Source organism: Canis lupus, chromosome 5 (genome assembly GCF_011100685.1).
Source record: "Canis lupus familiaris isolate Mischka breed German Shepherd chromosome 5, alternate assembly UU_Cfam_GSD_1.0, whole genome shotgun sequence".
In the NCBI taxonomy this organism is placed as follows: Eukaryota; Metazoa; Chordata; class Mammalia; order Carnivora; family Canidae; genus Canis; species Canis lupus.
In genome coordinates this window covers 48,106,900-48,126,665 of record NC_049226.1, presented here as the reverse complement: position 1 = coordinate 48,126,665, position 19,766 = coordinate 48,106,900, and the positions used below count along the sequence as shown (strand labels likewise).

At 46.8% G+C, this 19,766-nt stretch overlaps 1 protein-coding gene across 5 annotated transcripts in view; it reads right to left on the bottom strand.

Moving 5' to 3' along the window:
* KANK4 (KN motif and ankyrin repeat domains 4) overlaps positions 1–7,447 on the bottom strand; it is a 68,195-nt gene extending 60,748 nt beyond the window's left edge. For 3 of the 5 annotated variants that reach the window (XR_005359683.1, XM_038537330.1, XM_038537328.1), the window contains exon 1: positions 7,328–7,447. The gene's annotated coding sequence lies outside the window, so the exon portion shown is untranslated. The remainder of the gene's footprint in view (positions 1–7,327) is intronic. The other 2 variants (XM_038537333.1, XM_038537329.1) reach the window with 2 other exon arrangements.
* Positions 7,448–19,766: the final 12,319 nt, after the last annotated feature.

The window sequence follows — 19,766 nt, the reverse complement described above, 5'->3', positions numbered from 1 at the left end:
AAGGGAGGAGGTGTAAGAAAGGCAAAAGGCTGGAGAGAAGGATGGAGAAGCCAGGGATGGATAGTAAGCACTTTCTTACTAAAATAAAATGGCAGCCACAGTTTGGGAAAACCCAAACAGATGCTTCTGTGTTTGTGGATAGTGGTTTTTAAGAGCACTGGGTTCTGGAATCAGCCAAATCTGGTCTGAGCTCCTGGCTCCACCACTTAATCCCTCTGTGACCTACAGCAAGTACTTATCCTCTTAGAGCCTCACTTTATTCCCCCAATACAATGGGAATACTACTAGTCACACCTTATTGGGCAGTTGGTAAAGACTGAATAACTGCTATATTGAAAGGGCTTGGCATAGATCTGGCACATGTTAAGCATTCAATAAACGAGAGCAAAAAAACCCAACCACTATTTTAATGTGCTCCAGAGGGCTCTCCTCTCTCCAGGCTTCCTCCTCAAAATCAACATCTGGCCAGTCCCCCCCACATCCTCACTGACTCCCTCCTTCCTTCTGTCTGCTTCCTTTTGCATTCCCTCCATTTCAGAGCCCACTTCAAAGCCTCTTCTCCCAGTCTCCTCCTTCTTCCTAGGATTCCAGCTTGCATTTGATCAAGTGATTCATCAATTAGTCTTAGCTATACAAGCTCCTTAACCTCTCAGGAACACAATTGTCCATTTTGTGGTTGTTTCAACGGACTGGTTTGCATGGGATGGACCAAGCAATGCATGTAGGGGCTGGTGGGTTTGCGGGCTGATAGGAATCACCTAACCACTTTCCCATGTGTGCCTGCAATTTGTAAATTAACCTCTGGATATACATCAAAACCTTCTACCCAAACTACAAATTATGTGCTCTTGCAAATTTGCCAAACTATTAAATGAAATTTACTACTGCTCAAGAATGTCTTGTGCTAATTAGACAGAGATAGATGAGTATATGAAAGATTAGGGTGAGGGAGGGTAGGAAAGTAGGAGCTATAGCTTACTGACTTCCTGTTAGAGGGTCTTAACCCTTTTTGTGCCACGTACCCCTTTAGCAGACTGATGAAGCCAATGGACCCTTTCTTAGAATATTTTCAAATATATAAAATAAAATGCATAGCTTGACTACAAAGAAAGCCAATTATATTGAAATATAATTATTAAAATTTTTCAAAATGAATGCATAATATAGTAATATGCATTCTTTCTTAATGCATTAAATTCCAAGCTTTAGCACCAGCCGTAATTTCAAAGCTGCAGTGGGTATAAACCATAGTTCAAGGTATCTGCAGCAGCTAAAATGTGATATGAAAAGATTTGTGATTTCTACTGTGACAACCTCCCAGATACTACAAATACACTATGTTTTATTGCCTACATTCATAGTCAAAGAAAAATGCTAAATGAAGATGCTATTTTCTTCTCCCAACCATGATCACAACCTGAATTCTACACACAAGCTGGGGTTAACTTGGGCTGTTAACCCCAAGTTAAGAATCTCTGTGAGGGCCTTACAATTCAGTCAGTATTTGTGCTGAGCATATCGCAGGGGTTCCAGCCCACCTTCATCTCCTTCTCGAGGAATCTCCACCCACAGCCCTTCCTGCCACAAAAGGTCCCGTTCTGTACACATGACCCCCCTCTGCCCTCCTCTCCCATCTGATCGGCCCAGGGAGGATGCGTGCCCCAGCAGCAACCCATGCCCAGGCTGGCCAGGGACCAGCCAAGACCTGGCCTGGAGTGAGAGAGAGTCTCAGGGTCCAGAGAACTGAGCTCAAACAGGATCCTCTCTGGAACTGGTACTGAGTGACAAAGGAGAGGTTCCTGCCATAGTAGGCTGAGGGAGGTGGGGGGAGGCGGGCAAGTGCAGACCTGAGCCCCCCCCACCAGCATCAGCTGCACAGACAGCATAACCTCGAACTCAGAACCTCCTCCACCCTGCCTTGAGGCCTGCCTCCACCCTTTCAGGCCTGTTCTTAACTATCACCACTGCATTTTACAGCTGTTCCCCCTCTTCATTACAATCAGCTTTAGGGAGTCTCTGTTTCCTCTATCAGAAGAGCCTTAAGTCAGCATGAACAGTAGCATTTTACAGATGAGAGGGCTGAAGTTCAGTAAAAGCCCAGGCAGTTGCTCAGGCTCACAGGGCTAGCCCAAGGTGAAGCCATTTCCCCTCCCTTCCCCTCCTCCCCTTCTTCCTGAGGCGCAGAGGGGTGCTGGCCTTGATTGCATATTTATTTACAATCATACAGATGATACACGAAAACAATCTCTTAGGAAACGCAAACATTTCTGATGCAATGTCCCTCCTCCCCACTCACTCAGTATCGGGCCTCCTAAGGGTAGGCCCTGACCTACGTGCAATCAGCCACCACCCAAGTTGACATTCCGCATCTTTTTAGGAGGATGGCAGCGCCAGCCGAGGCAGAAGGGAGTGGGATGGTGAGGAACCCACGAGAAGCACAGCACCTGGAAACCCTCAGCCTGGCCGCCTGGTACCCTGCTATGAAAATCAAAATCCATTTCACGGGGAGCCGGCATCTCTGGCTTCTGGGCAAAAACCAGCCTGTGGAGGAGAATCGGCACCGAAGGCTGCTCTTCATCTTGGCATGGGGCAAGTTTTCCCCAGCGCCATATCGTGTGCCCCCCACTTGTCACTTGATGTCAGAGCAACACACTAGAAATACATACCAACGGAGACAACAAAGGATGCTTCCACACAAAGCGGGAAAAGCCACAGCCACATTAAAAATATAAGTATAGCCAGCCAATACGTTCTATTTACTTTGGGGGGAAAAATAACAGAGAGGGGAGCAGATGGGAACTCATGTTTTCTCCCACAATGCCCGTGTCCCCAGAAAGCTGTGTGCGGGGCAGGGCCCAGGCCCCAGGGGCCAGGGGCCAGACGGGACAGTGAGACATTACTTTTGAAAATATGTCTCTTTCCCTTGGAGAAGGAGCATTCAGCCAGCTTCCCAGACACCACCAATCTATAACTGCCTGCATATCACATTAACCACCTACTTGAAGTCTTGGGGCAGCATCCATTTTATCCTGGAAACTGAGACAGGCCTATTTTTAGCAGGAGGGGCCCTCTTCTTTCCTTTAATCCTACTCTGAAGCATTATCCACGTAGACTGGGAACTGTTCACAGAAGGCCTACCTTAGCCTAAACCTTGGGTGCCGAGACACAGAGAGGTTAGGGGTCTAGCGTGAACCACACAGCTGGCTGGCGGGAGATCTAGGCTCCCATCCCAGTATGTCCTTGCCTCTAAGCCCACTGACCACTACGGAACAGCACAAAGCGGTTGACCGTCTGATATCCTGAGAGACAGTTCCGTCGATCTCAGTTTTCTCATTGATTCATTCCATGCCCTAGGAAAGTTGCTTAACCTCTCTGAGCCCCATTTTCCTCATGTGTACACCTGGGGTAATGACTGTCGCTATCGTGAGTGAGGATTACTGAGAGGATTACAGGTGCCAGGGCTTACACACATGCACGCTATTATTATTATAGTGTATCGCTCCCGTTTCTTACGTTGGAAGTGAGTGGATCTGTCATCTGAGAGGTGATCACTGTATCTACCCAGCTGCCCAGGGATGGGCAGGACAAGATTGCTATCGAGCCTATTTTACAGTTAAGAAAAGTCATTCTTCCTCCGAGATGACATAACTTGCATAAGAACGGGGTTTTGGAAGTGAGCACATTCTCAGCATTAAGAAGCCCTAACTAGGGGATCCCTGGGTGGCTCAGCGGTTTGGCGCCTGCCTTTGGCCTCGGTGTGGTCCTGGAGTCCCAGGATCGAGTCCCGCATCAGGCTCCCTGCATGGAGCCTGCTTCTCCCTCTGCCTGTGCTTCTGCCTCCTCTCTGTGTGTGTGTGTCTCGAATAAATAAATAAAAATCTTAAAAAAAAAAAAAAAAAAAGAAGCCCTAACTATCCTCCCTACCATACATACCTCCCAAGGTTTGGGTTGAATTAGAATGAGTTGCTTCTTCCTTGCCCCTTGCGGAGCAGAATCTCTTTGTATCCCTGGCTCACACTCAGTGATCCTTCCTTATAAACTGGAATCAGCACAGTGCCTGGTACAAAGCAGAGACTCTGTGCAGTTTTGATGAGTTGAGTAAGTGAATTAGTGAATGAATGAATGAATGAATGAAGATCCTGATCCACAGAGCAGAACATACCGAATAACCTGAAGGAGGTGTTTTGTTGCAGGAAGCAGGCAGGGAAGAGTTCCAAGGGTAGGAAGCAAGAACCTCATTCTCTTCATCCATTCCCAGAGCCTGTTCTATAGGCAAAAAGCCTTTGACAAGACCAAGAGCTGGGCCCCCACTCTCAATGATCCCCTCCAGAGTTTTGCCAAACGTGGCCCACACGACTCAATCCAGGGCCCAGAAGATAACTGTGAAGCACACGTGCCCTCCTCCAGCTAAAAGAGATGTAATAATATTGCAGGCAAGGGGCAGCAAACAGGCCAGGGAGATGGCCCATCCGTCTTCCTAATTGTCAACTCTGCCCATAATAAGATTTTTTTCCCTGTCACACCTTAGGCTGCTACTGAACTGAAGCAAAACCAAAATATCCATCTTCCAGTCATGAGCAGTGGCCCTCACAAAGTGCCAGGGATGAAAGGAGGCTACTTGGCTTGGAGAAGTGGAGAAAACTGGAAGGTGCCCCGGAGTCAGGAGCTGGGGGTTGGGAGATGGTGTCAGTGGGGGTTATTGGGGAGGCAGTAGGGGGTACTGGGGGGAGGACAGCATGCTGTTAACCAGCTGGAGGTGCTTAGACAGTCACTGCATCTCACTGGGCCGCTGCTTCCTATAAAACTTAAAGTCCAAAGTTCTGGAAATGGGGTCAGTGGGTGATGGGAGGGCTGTGAATCATGTGATACTATATACAAGATATTTTATGTTACATGCACTTGGAGGAAAGGATGGTAGCCATAATTTTCATCAGAATCACCAAGATATGTGTAACACTCCCTCCTCTCCCTAAAAAGTCAAGAAATATCATCCTAGACCATTTTCATCCAATAAGCATAACATATCCTGCTCTGTGCTAGGTACTTGAGACACAAATATGACAGGAGGAAAAAAATATATAGCAGGAGAGTCCTGCTTTTGTGATGCTCAGTGAAGTTTATGCTCCCTGTGACAAAAGCAGGTCCAGGGAACTCAGAGAACAGACTCTGGTCAGGAAAAGCCTTCCGGGATGGCCCTGGCCCTGGTAGTGGTGGTGGCAGCAGCAGCGACGGCAGAAACCTTAGGTGTCATGCTGAAGTTGGAAGCTGGGTATGCGTTCACTGGGTGAATAAGTCCGAAGAGTATTTTAGACAAAGGATAGCATGTACAAAGACAATGTGATCTCCAGGAACTGCCTGAAGTATAACCAGGAGTAAAACACAGAGGGGGCTCCTGGGGGTTGGGTAGCCCGGATATAGGGGAGTGGGAGAACCCAAAACAGGGCTAGAAAAACAGTAGGGCCCAAATTAGCAAATGCCATATAAGCCATCCCAAAGAATTTTTTTATTATGGTCAATGAGTTCATTCTAGCTTTAAAAGTCTTAAGATGAGCCCCCACCCCCCACCCCCACATGAATCTCCCTAAGTGTTGGGCAGAGGCCTTGGTTAGTTGTGAGCACAGTGGGCAATAGAGGACAATTGGAAGAAAGAACTGCTGCCCCTTGGCACCCTGAGAGGGTACGGGCTGTCTACCAAAGTGCTGGTACTAAATGCACGTGTGCCGGTGACGCCGGCACCTGCTTGACAGTCCCTCTGTCTACCTCTCCCAGCCAGGGGCATGTCAACTGCTCATTATCATGGCTGATTGGCCCAGGCAAGGGGATGACATTTGGGCCCGTCGCCTCAGAGTCCTCTCACATACTGTTCCTCTGGATTAGAAGGCTCCTTCCGTCCTCTTCAACTGATTTGACTCCTACCAGCCTTCCAACAGAGCGACCCCTGTACTTATCACAGAAGCTCGTAGTACCTCATCCTTTCCTTTCAAAGAGGTCAGCACTGCCTGGAATTCTCAACCTGAGTGATTTGATCCATGTTGGTCTTGGCTCGCGGACTGCAAGTTCCATGCGGCCAGACAGTGCCTGTTTTCTTCATTTCTGTATCCCACTACCTTGCCTGGTGCCTGCAGGGAGCAAGTACTTGTTCATGGACCCTGAGCCATCCCCCTTTCTCAGTGTCCTTTCACATTCCCCAGAACTCACACTATGTATGGTCCAGTGAGTGGAGCTTTGGACATGGGCACGAGGACTAGACTTGAAAAGGTCCTATCGGGATGGACTCTGCTGCTACTGCAAGTGTAGCTCTGTGTTCTTCTATGTCATGCCTTGAAAGGTTCTAAAGAACCCACATTTGGTTTTACCTGCGCAGGCTTTGTGTTTAATTCAGAACGCTCTCTCCCCACCCTCAACCTGGTCATTGGCTGCATCTGACCCTCCTCTGACCCTATTCGTTCAATAGGACTTTGCCAGGCTTCAGGGGGTCATCCTCAGGAAGGGGGGACCCTCCTTCTCCTTCTCCTGGAAAATGCCTCTTCCTGGCCCTCCAGGCCGGCACCGGAGGTCTCTCGAGAGCTGCCACCGCTGGTTCCTGCCGCCCTGGTAGATGCTCAGGGCAAGCGCTAATTTAGACCTGGTGTAGGGGCCCCCCCGGGCTCCACTTTCCAACTCTCAGGCTAAGTAATAACTGGCCGCCCCGCAGGGACAAAGTACTTGGGGGTCAAAGGCTTGACCTTAAGGGAGAGATGAGGAGGAGGGAATCCCACCCAGCGGCACGCAGGCTCCCCAGGGCGGCCCCCCCGCCTCCGCCCAAGGTCGTGACCCAACGCGAGCTCTGGAAAGTTCAGCCAGGAGCCGAGGGATACCGGGGGGTACACCCTGGGGAGCGGCTTTGGCGGAAAAGGCAGCGGACGGACGGGGAGCTGGATTCCAGGTCGTCCCGGGAGCTGGTGCAGGGCGCCCAGTCCCGCAATCTGCATCCCGGACCGCAGCGCCCCGCCGGGAAGCGCCGGGCGGGGGCTGCACCACCCGAGCCGCAAGGACGGCGCGGCCTCCCCCTCCCCAGCCGTCTCCGCCCTCGCGGGCACTGGGGCTCGGGGAGCCGCTCGGGGCGCAGGGGGAGCGGCGCCCACCCTTGGGCAGCCCTCCCCGCGCAGTCGCGGACCCCACGCAGGGGTCCAGCCGGGTCGGCCCAGGCTGCCGCAGCCTCGCTCTCCAGGGGAGCTGGGGACGCGGCGCGGGGCGGGGGCGAGGCGGCCGGGCGGCGGCGGCGCGGGGCGGGTGCTGGCACGCCCCCCTCCACGCGGGCGCGGGCCGGGGTCCCCGAGCGCCTTACCTGGGCGCGCCGCAGGAGTCGGGAGGGAGGCGGCGGGCGGTGCCTGGGGCCGGCTACACCCGGGCTTGGGGGCGCACGCAGCCTCCGGTGCACGGTCCCCGCGCGGGGCGCGCACCCCCGGGCTGGCGCACTCCGGGGGCCCGGGGCGCGCACCCCCTGGGGCGCCCTGTCTGCGGCGGGCAGGGCCTGGGCCCGGGGCGCACACGCTGCGGGGCACACCCACCGCGGCCGCTGCGGGACTGGCCAGGCGCGGCCGGCGTCGCCGGCTGCCGGCACCACCCGAGTCCCCGCCTTCGCTAGGGGAAAAAAAAAAAAAAAAGAAAAAAAAAAGCCTCCTGACGCGGCGCGGGCTTTGGTGTGTAGGAAGGGGCAGCATTGCGAAACCGAGGGGAGGGTCTTAGCCTTGATCAGCTCAAAAGGCCTTGGACAGAGTTTCTCTTTGGAAGAAAAACTTTTTTTTTTTTTTTGTGAAGAGACTCGAAAACTCCTAACTGTATGTAGCGCTTTGCAGATTTCCAGAGTGCTCTCCCGCACATTTCTCAGTCCGTCTTCACGACCACAGTGACTAACTGTTGGGGCGTCTCTGTCCTCATCTTACAGATGTGGAGACAACGTGGCCCCGGGGAATGCTTGCCCAGGCCACCCGCAGGACCCAGGCTTCCTAACAGAATCCTGAGGACAGTGAGGTCTTGTACAGACCCGGGGTTTTCTCCTTGACGGTGGGGATGGCTGTAACCGAACTTAGATCCCCCCTAAGTCATTGCGTTTTCCCTTTGCTTTTTTCCTTCCCAGACGTTGCTTTAGCCCCACTCAGGAATCTGGCCTTTCACCTCACACTGCCACCACCCACAATGCTTTTTATCAGTTCAAACCGTTTGTGTTTCAGTCACTAACCTTGAATGACCGATGCACTAAATGCCTGTGTGGTGCACAGTCAGCCTACGACAAAAATCACTGACACTACTCCATCTTCCAGATGAGGACAAACCCGCACGGGAGGAGTTGAACGTAGAGCCCTGCTGGACTCCAGATCCCGGCCCTCACTGCCCTTACACGCCTTTCAAAGGGTCAGTTGGCACCTGGTAAAACTTAACCAAAGGGGTTGCTTTTTTTTTTAGGGGTTGCATTTTTGGCATGGAAACCCTGAAGGGGGAGATAGTTTGGGGCAAGGGACAGTTCTGGGACTTTCACTTTCCCATCTTGATGGAAACATGGTTATTATAAAGATCCACTTCTCCTAGGGCTCCACTAGAAGCAAATTAATAGCCCTAGGATGACAAACAATGGCAACAGAGGTTTGGCCCCGGTACTGGGAAGTAACTGGGAGTAGTGGTGAGCTTGAAGGCAGCTCCAGGCTCCTGCTCGAGTGAAGGGGCTGCTGCTACTCAGCTGTAGTGGGTTGTTGCCCATCAGGGTACTAACCCTAAAACTAAAACTGCCAGTTACTGTAACAGCAAAAATGGGTTTATTTGGGAATAGCAGAGCATTTCAATCCAGGGCAAGGAAGCCAGAGCAAAACCATAGGCAAGTCCAACAAACAAAAGAGAAGAGCGTTATTTTATGGAGAAGGAGGGGGTTGGGATGAGTTGTTTGGAACAAAAGTGCAGTGGAGAGAAGGGAGAGTTAAGGGTGACAACAGGTTTTCAGTGGCTGAGTTGGAGGGGTAGGCTATTTGTTGTAGGAGATGCAATGTACATCTTTCCCTCTTGGGGCCTGTAATTGATACTTTTTTCCTGTTGAGATTCTTCTGTTAGGGGTCAGTAATTGAGAGTTTTTTCCTGTAATTGACATTGAGTGGTAGGGCTCCCCCTAGCAGCCTCCCCTTCTAGCACCCTGAATCCACTTCAGTGAGGTTTCTCTTTATTAATCTTCACAAGGGCACGGAATTTATGGCCAGATCTTCTCTCCCTCTCTTTTTTTTAAAGGTTTTATTCATGAGAGACACACACAGAGAGAGAGGCAGAAACACAGGCAGAGGGAGAAGCAGGCTCCATGCAGGGAGCCTCATGCGGGACTCAATCCCGGGTCTCCAAGGATCACGCCCTGCGCCAAAGGCGGGCACTAAACTGCTGAGCCACCCAGGGATCCCCCAGATCTTCTCATTTTTAAAGAGAAGCTGTACATCAGATATTTAAGTGAAGTCTCCCAATTGTGGTAACTCATTTTACAGGTGCTAAACACTCTAACTCTAGGTCAGTGTTGTTCAAGCCAAATGAAATGAGTTTGTGGACCTGATCTAGCCCATGGGATAGGGGTATGTGCCTTGGAGTTTGGAGACACTTCACAGGATTTCATGTAGGTCTCCAGATGTCCCTGTGGGATGGACCCAGTATGGATTACTACTTATGCTTTATGGAAGAGGAAACTCCAGTTCAGGAGGCTTCCATGACGAGCTCAAGTTTGCTAATTGGTAGAGCTGGAACTGAACCCAGTCTTCTGACTCCTGGTCCTGGAACCTTTTTCCTCTGAATCCTCCAAACTCATTAAAAATCTGTTTCTTGGTTTCTGGGCATTGTGAGCCAAGTTAGGCATAGGACTGGCACTGGGGTGTGGAGACATAGCACCTTTCCTGGGAAGATAGAGCAGGAGTGCCAGACTGCTGTCCTCGAAAGCTCAGCCCGATGACTCAGAAATGAAGCTGTATCTTGAGGTTAAAGCTGAGTCAGAGAAAGCAAGGTCTGAACTGGGGCAGCCAGGGCTTCTGAATCCCAGATTAGCATATCAAGAAACAGGATGAAAAGTGGACTAAGCGAAGAGACCCACCCCTTTGCCACCCCACCCCCCTCCACAAACTGGGAGCCGCAGACCCAGAGTCACTGGCTAGAAAACTGTCTATTTTTCCATAACAAGGGAACAACAAGAGTTAGACTGGAAGGTGGACCCCTTGTGTGGTCCTAGAAAGAGAGGACCCCTTCTGGGCAGCAGGTCTTCTAGAATCTCCAATTTGGGCATCTCCAGTGCAAGGCCCAGCCTGGGTGTTTCAGACAGAGTGAGTCTGAAAAGCTGACTTAGAATGACTGAGCACAACACTGCTGTATCTTGAAGCTCTGTAATCAAAGCCTGCCCTGAGCAGCAGGCAGAGAATGGAAGGCCTCCTAGCTCCCATTGGCTGGATTAACAGGTATTTGTCACCTATGCATGTATGTGCCAGGCACTAAATCAGGTGTTTTACATACATGGTCTCATCAGGACTCACAATAAAACTGTCAAATGGCCATTGTTCTCCCATCAAGGATAACAATGTTACTTGCCTGGGACACACAACCAGTAAATTGAAGAGGTGAGAATTCAAACTTAGTGACTCCGAAGACTGAACCCCCTGTGAAGGTTTCGAAATTGCTGCTAACATGGAGTTGTGTCATTAAGATCCTGCTTCAAGAAAACACTGCCCAGCTCTGAGAGCGTAGTTCACTAACCCGTCCACAGCGTGTAGGGTAGGGTCTGCCTCAGCCAGTGGTGTATCCATAATGTTTAATAACCAACTTTCGAGGGGGGAAATATGTGTACAGATACAGTCAATTCTCGTTATTCCCAGTGATCCTATAAAGTGACCATAAACACTGAAATTGCTAATACTAAACCATTGCTCCCAGGGGAAAATACAGGGTTAGGTTCCTACAAGCTTCTGGACACATTTTCATCAACTGATCAATATTCAACTTTGTTTTTACCTTTTTAGTTAAACATACATTATATGTTTATTTTATTTATTTATTTACTTGCTTATTTTTAAAGTTTTTACTTAAATTCCAGTTAGTTAACATACAAAGTAATATTCATTTCAGGTGTACAATATAATAATCCATCACCTGGTGCTGATCACAAACAGTGCACTCCTTAATCCCCATCAGGTACATTGTTGATTCATTAACATTGAACTAATGGCCAGCAGCACTATAATTCACACCTAAATGAGGGTTATTTAACACATGTATTTTCGCCATAAGGCACATCCCAGCCTTCTTGCGCTTAGACCCCTAGGTAGGTAGCACTTAGCACTGTGCCTTGGGGCTATTTTAAACAGTGAAATCACCTACAAAAAGCACAAAAAAATGTAAAAAAGCTCTGATAAGTAGACCACAAAACGGACACTTGTTTAGAGCATGAGAGCGAAAACAAGAAGGCAGAGGGTGATCTTGCTCAACCTCAGCAGTGAACATGCACCCCGGGTAACTAAAAATTTTCACCACTTGCACATGTCTACAAAAGACTACAAAAGTCCCACAGGTATTTATTTGGGGGTTGTAAGTAAATATTACAAATAAGCAGCTTGGCCAACACAGATCAGCGCATGATGAAAATGGGCCGTACATATATGTATCCATGTATACATTCCAGGCCCTTCATGTCCACAACCTATCCTTCCAGGTTTATTTCTCATTATCCTCCAGCCAGACTGGACAGTTCACCATTCCCCAAACATGCCCCCTACATATCTAGCTTTGTGATTGAGTGCAGGCTACTCCCTACACCTAGATGCTTCCTTCTCTGCCTCCCAAAACACACACACACACACACACACACACACACACACACACACACACCATCTTCCCATGTCTGAATGATTCTACTATGACATGGTACTTCCTCCATGAAGGCCTTCCTGATAATTCAAACAATGGGATTTCTCCATGCTTGGAACTACCCTGGAATTTTGAAGCCTATGCCAGACATTGCTCATGGTCTACCTTGTATTATAAGGCAGCCTTAGTGATCTTCAGATACACATGTCTAGCCATGCCCCTCCTCTGCTTACAACCCATCAAAGGCATCCCACTGCTCTTGGATAAAGTCTGGATTCCTTTAAGAAGGTTCATAGATCTAGCCCCTTCCCATCTCTCCAGTCTTTTTTTTTTTTTTTTTTTCCATCTCTCCAGTCTTAACTTGTGTCCCCCTTACCCTCTCTCCTGTAGCCATGAGATTCCTCTTAGTTTCTGTAACACACTGGGTTCTTTCCTGCCTAGAGTTCTCTGCACATGCTGTTTTCTTCTGCCTAAAATTTCCTACCCTCGAATTCTGCCTTAGATAATCAATATTTATCCTGTGAACCTCAGCTTAAATGTCACTTCTGCAAGGAACCTCTCTGATGTACCTCCAACCCTGGGACTAACTTAGGAGTTCCTGGACTCCACCCCCATAGCATCTCTGCTTTTCTTTCACACATTCATTACAACTTAAACTATGTGTTATTGCCCATTTTCCCCACAAGACTGTAATTACATGAAGAAAGGCCTGTATCTCATTGGATGATTTTCAGCACCTTGTTCAGAATCGAACACATATAATGTAAATCCTGGCTCTGTAGAAATGTTTCATGAATGAATAAGTAACTAAATCGTCATTGTCTTGAGACCTATTGGGAGTGATAGGAGTGCAGACAGGTAAAGTAGATAATTACAGAGTTTTACTTACGTGTGGTATTAAATTACTACTCTGTTGGTGTTTTATACTGCACACTTAATTCTAAATTCAAAAAAGTTATCATTATTAGGGGCAGCCTGGGTGACTCAGTGGTTTAGTGCCACCTTTGGCCCAGGGCGTGATCCTGGAGTCCCAGGATCGAGCCCCACATCAGGCTCCCTGCATGGAGCCTGCTTCTCCCTCTGCCTGTGTCTCTGCCTCTCTCTCTCTCTCTCTCTCTCTCTCTCTCTCTCTCGCTCTGTGTCTCTCATGAATAAATAAATAAAATCTTTAAAAAACGTTATCATTATTAAATTCAAAAGAAATATGCCCCCACTATGTTATATCATATGTAAAAATCATTTAGGTAATACAAATTAACCCGTACAAGTTGGGGCACCTGGGTGGCTCAGTCGGTTGGGCATCTGTTTACGGCTCAGGTCATGATCCCGAAGTCCTGGGATCAAGTCCTACATATGGCTCCCTGCTTCTCCCTCTGCCTCTCCCCCTACTCATGCTCTCTCCCTAACTCTCTCTCTCTCTCAAATAAATAAATAAAACCTTTTTTAAAAATGTGAAAGATAATTAGCTCCTAGAATATAACTTAGGTAAAATCTCATGTGCTAGAAGGAAGCAAATATTTCTTAAGCAAGACACCAGAAGCACTGAACCCCCCAAAAGATACATTAAATAAGTATTTTATTCTGTTCTTTAAAACTTACTGACATTAAAAACAAACAAAAAACTTATTGACATAAACAACAACCATTTTATTCCCTCTTCTGATTCTGTGGGTTGACTGGGCTCAGCTGGGCAGATCTGCTGCTCCATGTTATGCTGGTTGGGGTTGAGTTATGTAAAGTTCATTTGGGTTGGAATGTCCAAGATGTCTCTTTCCAGTGGCTGGCTAGTTAATGCTGGTTATTGATTGGGAGTTCAGGAAGGGCTGCTAACTCAGGAGTACTTGCACATGCCCCTCCATATGGCTCAGGTTTCTCATAGACTGGTGTCCCAAATGCAAGTTTTCTAAGAGAGAAGAAGTAGAAGCTGCTCAATCTCTCAAAGGCTAAGCCCAGAAATGGTATCATTTCACTTTCAACATGTTTTATTGGCTAAGCAGTCACAGGGCAAGCCTAGATTCAGAAGGAGTGAGTAATAAACACCAACTCTCAATAGACAGCGTGAAAAAGAATTTATGGTCATCTTTAATCTACTACAACACAATTAAGAGAGTGTAACAACAAACCATAGACTGAGAGAAGATGTTTTCAAACATATATTTTATGCATTGAATATATCCCTCCTCAAAATTCATATGTTGAAATCCTGACCCTTAGTACCTTAGAATGTGACCATATTTGGAAATAGTCATTGCAGATACAATTAGTTGAGATGAAGTCATACTGGAGTAGGCTGGACCCCTAGTCCAATATGACTGGTATCCTTATAAAAGGTGAGATTTGGATACAGAGACACATACAAAGGGAGAACACCATGTGAAGATGAAGGCAGAGCTCTTACAAGCCAAAGAAAAACAAAGATTGCCAGCAAACCATGCAGAAGCTAGGAGAGAAGTATAGAACAGAAGTATAGAACAGAGAAGTATAGAACAGAGGTTTTCCCATAGCCCTCAGAAGGAACCAGCTCTACCAACACCCTGATCTCAGACTTCTAGCCTCCAGAACAGTGAGAATATATATTTCTGTTGTCTAAGACACCCAGTTTGTGGTACTTTGTTATGGCTTTCCTAGGAAACTAATACAATATATTAAGAATGTCTACAAAGAAATCTTTAAAAAATCCAATAGGGAAATGAGCAAATATTTAAATGAACACTTCACAAAAGAAGGTATTTGAAAGGCCAATGATATGAAAAAGTGCTCAACATCATCAGTTATTAGAGAAATGCAGATGAAACCTCAATAATTTATCACTGCACGCTCTTTAGAATAACTTGTAAAAATGTTAATAATACAAAGCGCATAGCAAATATGTAGAGCAAATGAAACTCAAAAACACTGTTCCTGGAGTGCAAATTAGTACAACCACCTTGGAAAACTGTCAATAGGGGATCCCTGGGTGGCGCCGCAGTTTAGCACCTGCCTTTGGCCCAGGGCACGATCCTGGAGACCCAGGATCAAATCCCACATCGGGATCCCGGTGCATGGAGCCTGCTTCTCCCTCTGCCTAAGTCTCTGCCTCTCTCTCTCTCTCTCTGTGACTATCATAAATAAATAAAAATTTTAAAAAAAAAGGAAAACTGTCAATAGCTACTAACACTGAATATATGATTCCACTCCTAGACAGAGACCTAATAAAAAATGTGTGCATATGTACATCATAAGGCATAATCATGAATAGTAATAGCGGTACTATTCATAATTTCCCCAAACTAGAAAACATTTGGTGTAGAATGGATAAACTGTGTTTAAGTCTTCAATGGAATACTAAACAGTGGTGAAAATGGAACTACTGCTACATAAAACAGTATGGAAGGGGCGTCTGGCTGGCTCAGTTGGTAGAGCATGCAACTCTTGATCTCAGTGTTGTGAGTTTGAGCCCCATGTTGGGCGTGGAGCCTACTTTAAAAAAATTGTAAAGAGGAAAAAAAATTAGAATTTCACAAAAATGATGATAGTAACAAGTAACAAGTAGAGAGTGTATGACTCCATTTGATAAAGTTTAAACACAGGAAGAATTACTCCACGATGATAGAAATCAGGATTGTGGATATCTTTGGAGATGCACAAGGAGATCTGGAAGGTGACGATGTTCTATTTTTCAAATCTGATAAAACTTATGAGACTATGTTACTTTCTGAAAATTCATTGCACTGTGCTTTATTTGTGTGCTTTTCTGTGTTATAGTTTAATGTAAAATTTTATTTAAAAATAAATAAATACATTCCAAAGTGTCAGTTCATCTCCACCCACTGATAACTGGAAATACTAGTCGTGCCTTTCACATTGGTAATGATTTATAAATGTGCTCTCCTGGAAAAGCATTCTGACTATTTTTGAGGTTTTGTAAAAAGGAAAGAGGTTGTAAGTTCAATTTCTTTATCTTTCTATATAATGAAGCTTTGTCGTGTTTGTGAAATAGTCAATATTGATTAACTATTTAAAATGTGGTTAAATTACACAGTGGACAATAACATATTAAGCAAGAAATTTGCTGTTAAGTTGGGAGACACAGGTCACCGGGTGGACGACAGAGTTAGTTATCAAACAGATCTCAACAACATCAATTTGCCTTCTAATCTCCATATGGATAGCAGCCTATACTCTACCCTTCCTGAGCATGCAATTCTTCCAACCTCAGGTCTTTCTTACTTTCAAGTAGTGTTATATTTAGCATTCTCCCTGCCTAGGACAGTCTTATCTAACCAACTCTTCCTGAGTATCACCTCACCTCCACAACTGACTGTGTCTGAGATGGCCCCAGTGATCCCCTCCTCCTAATATTCATATTCTGTGTAACCTTGTCCCCATGAGTATGGGCTGGACCTAGTGACTCACCTCTAGCAAGTAGAATATGGCAAAAAGGATAGGCTATCACTTACAAGATTAGGGTGCAAAAAGACTGACTTGCCTCTTGGGCTCCCTCTCTTCTTCCCTTACTCTTTTTCTCTCAGAACCCTTGCTCTGAAAGAAGTCAGATACCTTGTCTTGAGTAGCCCACTGGAAGGGCAAGAAACTGGCTAATATCCAGTGAGAGTATGAGGCCTGCCAACAGCCAAGTGAGTGTGCTTCAGGGTGAAACCCTCCTCCCCAAGTCAAATATTGAGATGATTTAGTCCTACATAGTCTGACTGCAGCCTTGTGAGGCCTTGAGCCAGAGGGGCCAACTAAACTCTACCCAGATTTCTGACCCAAAAAACTATGAACTAATACACATTTGTTGTTTTAAGCAACCATAGTTTGGAGTAATTTGTTACACAGCAATAGCTAACAAATAAAGCCCCTACATTCACTCCTCTGACCCCAGGATATACTCACTGCCTCTGTTGTACCCAGTGCTTCCCACAATTACAGCATTTATCATACCTCATAGCAATCTACTGCTTACTTGCCTATCTCTGGCCATGAAAACCAGAAACCATGTTTTACAAGCTTTTTCTTTTTCTTTTTTTTTTTTAATCTTTTATTTATTTATTTTTTAATTTTTATTTATTTATGATAGTCACACAGAGAGAGAGAGAGGCAGAGACACAGGCAGAGGGAGAAGCAGGCTCCATGCACCGGGAGCCCAACGTGGAATTCGATCCCGGGTCTCCAGGATCGCGCCCTGGGCCAAAGGCAGGCGCCAAACCGCTGCGCCACCCAGGGATCCCAAGCTTTTTCATTCCAGTTCAGAGAACTCAGTTGTACTTGTAAGTGTTTGATTGACACATGAAAGAATAAATAAGATAGCTGTTTAGTCTTGGAAAGTAATAATCTCTCTGATTCTTAATCTTTTCATTTGTAAAGTGATAAAATTTTGTAGAAATATTTAAGAGACAGAATGAACATGACTTGGTAAACAAGGAGTGAGGAGTGAGGAAAAAGGAAGAGTCAAAGTTTAGACAACTACGTATCCCTAAGAGAGAAGAAGAATACCAAGAGAAGAGCCAGTTTAGAGTGGAAGATGGTGAGTTCAACTTTGTTCATGCTGAAATTCATGTATCTTTGGACACATCCACCAGGCTGATGGGTCTCCAGGCTGATGTTTAGAGACCTGTGGTGGCACAGATCTGGGAGCTGATGGCACATAGGTAGTGCCTCCCTGGGGGAGAAGCCAAAGAGCATGTTGTGTGAGAAACCAGAGTACCCTGAGGCTGCCATGCTTCAAGGAAGCCAAACCACATAGAGAGGCCATGCTTAGGTCTCTGGTCAGAAGACACCATGGTGCAGAGAAAAGCTATATTATGTGACCCATCCGACGTATCCTCAGAATGCATGAGCATAATAAAATGTTTGTTTTTTGCCACTAAGTTTGGGGCAATTTGTAATTTATCACACAGTAATAGTACCTGGGATAATAACTTTAGAGAAAACAGTTTTCTGAATGGTCAGAACAGACGCCAGAGTGGATTAGGCTAGGGAATGTGTAGGAAGTGAGGAATGGGGCCACACACGAATAGACTGTAGTGGGGAGCAGTCAAATTGGAGAGTGATAGGGTCTTAGGAGAGCTTTTGTCAGAGGGAATAACCTAGATAGGTTTATAGAATACAAGGAAACTATCAGAGGAGTGGGGGAGTTGAAGCAAAGAAGAGAGGAGTCAGTCAGGGAGGGGGCAGGACACAAGTTGAGGAGCTAGACTTGAATGGTCTCCACTCAGATTAGAAGAAAATAACTGGAATTTGTTGGGAGAGGAAGACATAGCAGGATAGCCACAGGAAGGAAGTGATGGTACTGGTGTCAATGCAGTTCATGATCACCTACAGGGGCTGAACTCCAACCAGGACTGATGGACTGAAGGAAACAGAAAGACTGAAGGAAACAGAAGGACCGAAAAGCTGAGGTCTCTTGGAAATCAAAGTGCAGGTTTCATGGGTATGAGGTCATGAGATAGTTAAAAGGATGGGAGAATGCAACCATAAAGGAAGTTACTGGAATCTAGATGACCCAGGCCTGGGTCATAACACAATCTGGGGTTGACCCTGGGAGTGGTGGCTGAAATACAGAGAAGGTAAAGTCTCTTGGGGTTAAGAAGACCCAAGAAGGCAGCACTTGGGCTGCTCAGTGGTTGAGCATCTGCTTTTGGCTCAGGTCATGATCCCGGGGTTCTGGAACCAAGTCCCGCATTGGGCTCCCCATGGGGAGCCTGCTTCTCCCTCTGCCTATGTCTCTGCCTCTCTGTGTCTCTCATGAATAAATAAATAAAATTTTTTTTTGAAAAAAGTAATACTCAAGATGTAGCAGTCTTGTCAGTTGTCTGCCTGGGCACTGAAATCTCCTAGGGTGATGCAGAACTGCAGCAAGAGAGGAAGGCTGAGAGCCAGGCCATGAATGATTCAGTGAGTGAGCTTTTGAGAGTTTTTGGTGCTTAAGAGAAGACTGGTTGGATGGCATGTGGCTTAAAGAAAGATATGAGCAAGGACAAGCAGTGGTGCAGAGTGACAATGAAGAGGCAGGACAATCCAGCCATATTTCTACTGAATGGGAATGGGTCTGAGAGGGTGAGCCACTTTCCCCTGAAAAGCCACAGAGGAAGCACTGACTTTTAAGACAAAAGTGATGTGAACCTTCAGAATGGATGGAGGGTTCAGGAAGATGTAATGGCTGAATAGGATTTGGGAGCAGAGTGAGTAAGAAACACATGGAGGGAAAGAAATGGTGGTGGCAGGGGGTGTGTGGGTTTGAGGTTAGGAAAGAGACTCTTTGCTTGCAGGCAGGGACCCTCTATGGCTTAAAGGATTAAAATGGAGGGGAAAAGTGAGTCAGGTCCTTGCCCCTCCAAATGCAGTGCTCCTCTCCTAGGGAGGCCCCTCCCCCAGCGAGGCCCATCCTGTTGGAGCCAGTACTCCCAACATGCCTGGCAGATGAGCGTCTGCCAAAGATACTGTAAAGAGGGGTGTGAAGGGTGAGTAGGAGTGGCACTTGGTGTGGGACCCCCTCAGACAGCCTGAACATCCTCGACTCAGGAAGTTACACAGAGCAATGTATCTTCCTGTTATGACTGTTTTGCTATAAATGAAATAGAAAAATATGAGAGCTCTTGAACTCTCCTAAGAGGAAGACAATAAAAAGGCAAAAAAAAAAAAAAAGCTATCTGACCACCCACCTGGAAGCTCATTTAAATAACTTGTGTGGCTATTTTAAGACAGAAATGGAGGCTTCTATTAATAAGCCTGGTTCAGTAAGGCCTGTCTGCAGCCAGGGTGACCCTGAAAGCCTCTTTCCCTACAGAATCCCTGGGTGACAAAGAGAAACGGTGTGCACCTGTCAGTGGACAGCCCCACACTGGTCACTGCAGGGAGAAAATTCTCCAGGGAGATTCCTCAACCTCTAATTCCACTTCTAGCCCTTCCTGGAGGAGTTTACAGCAGCTAGAGGA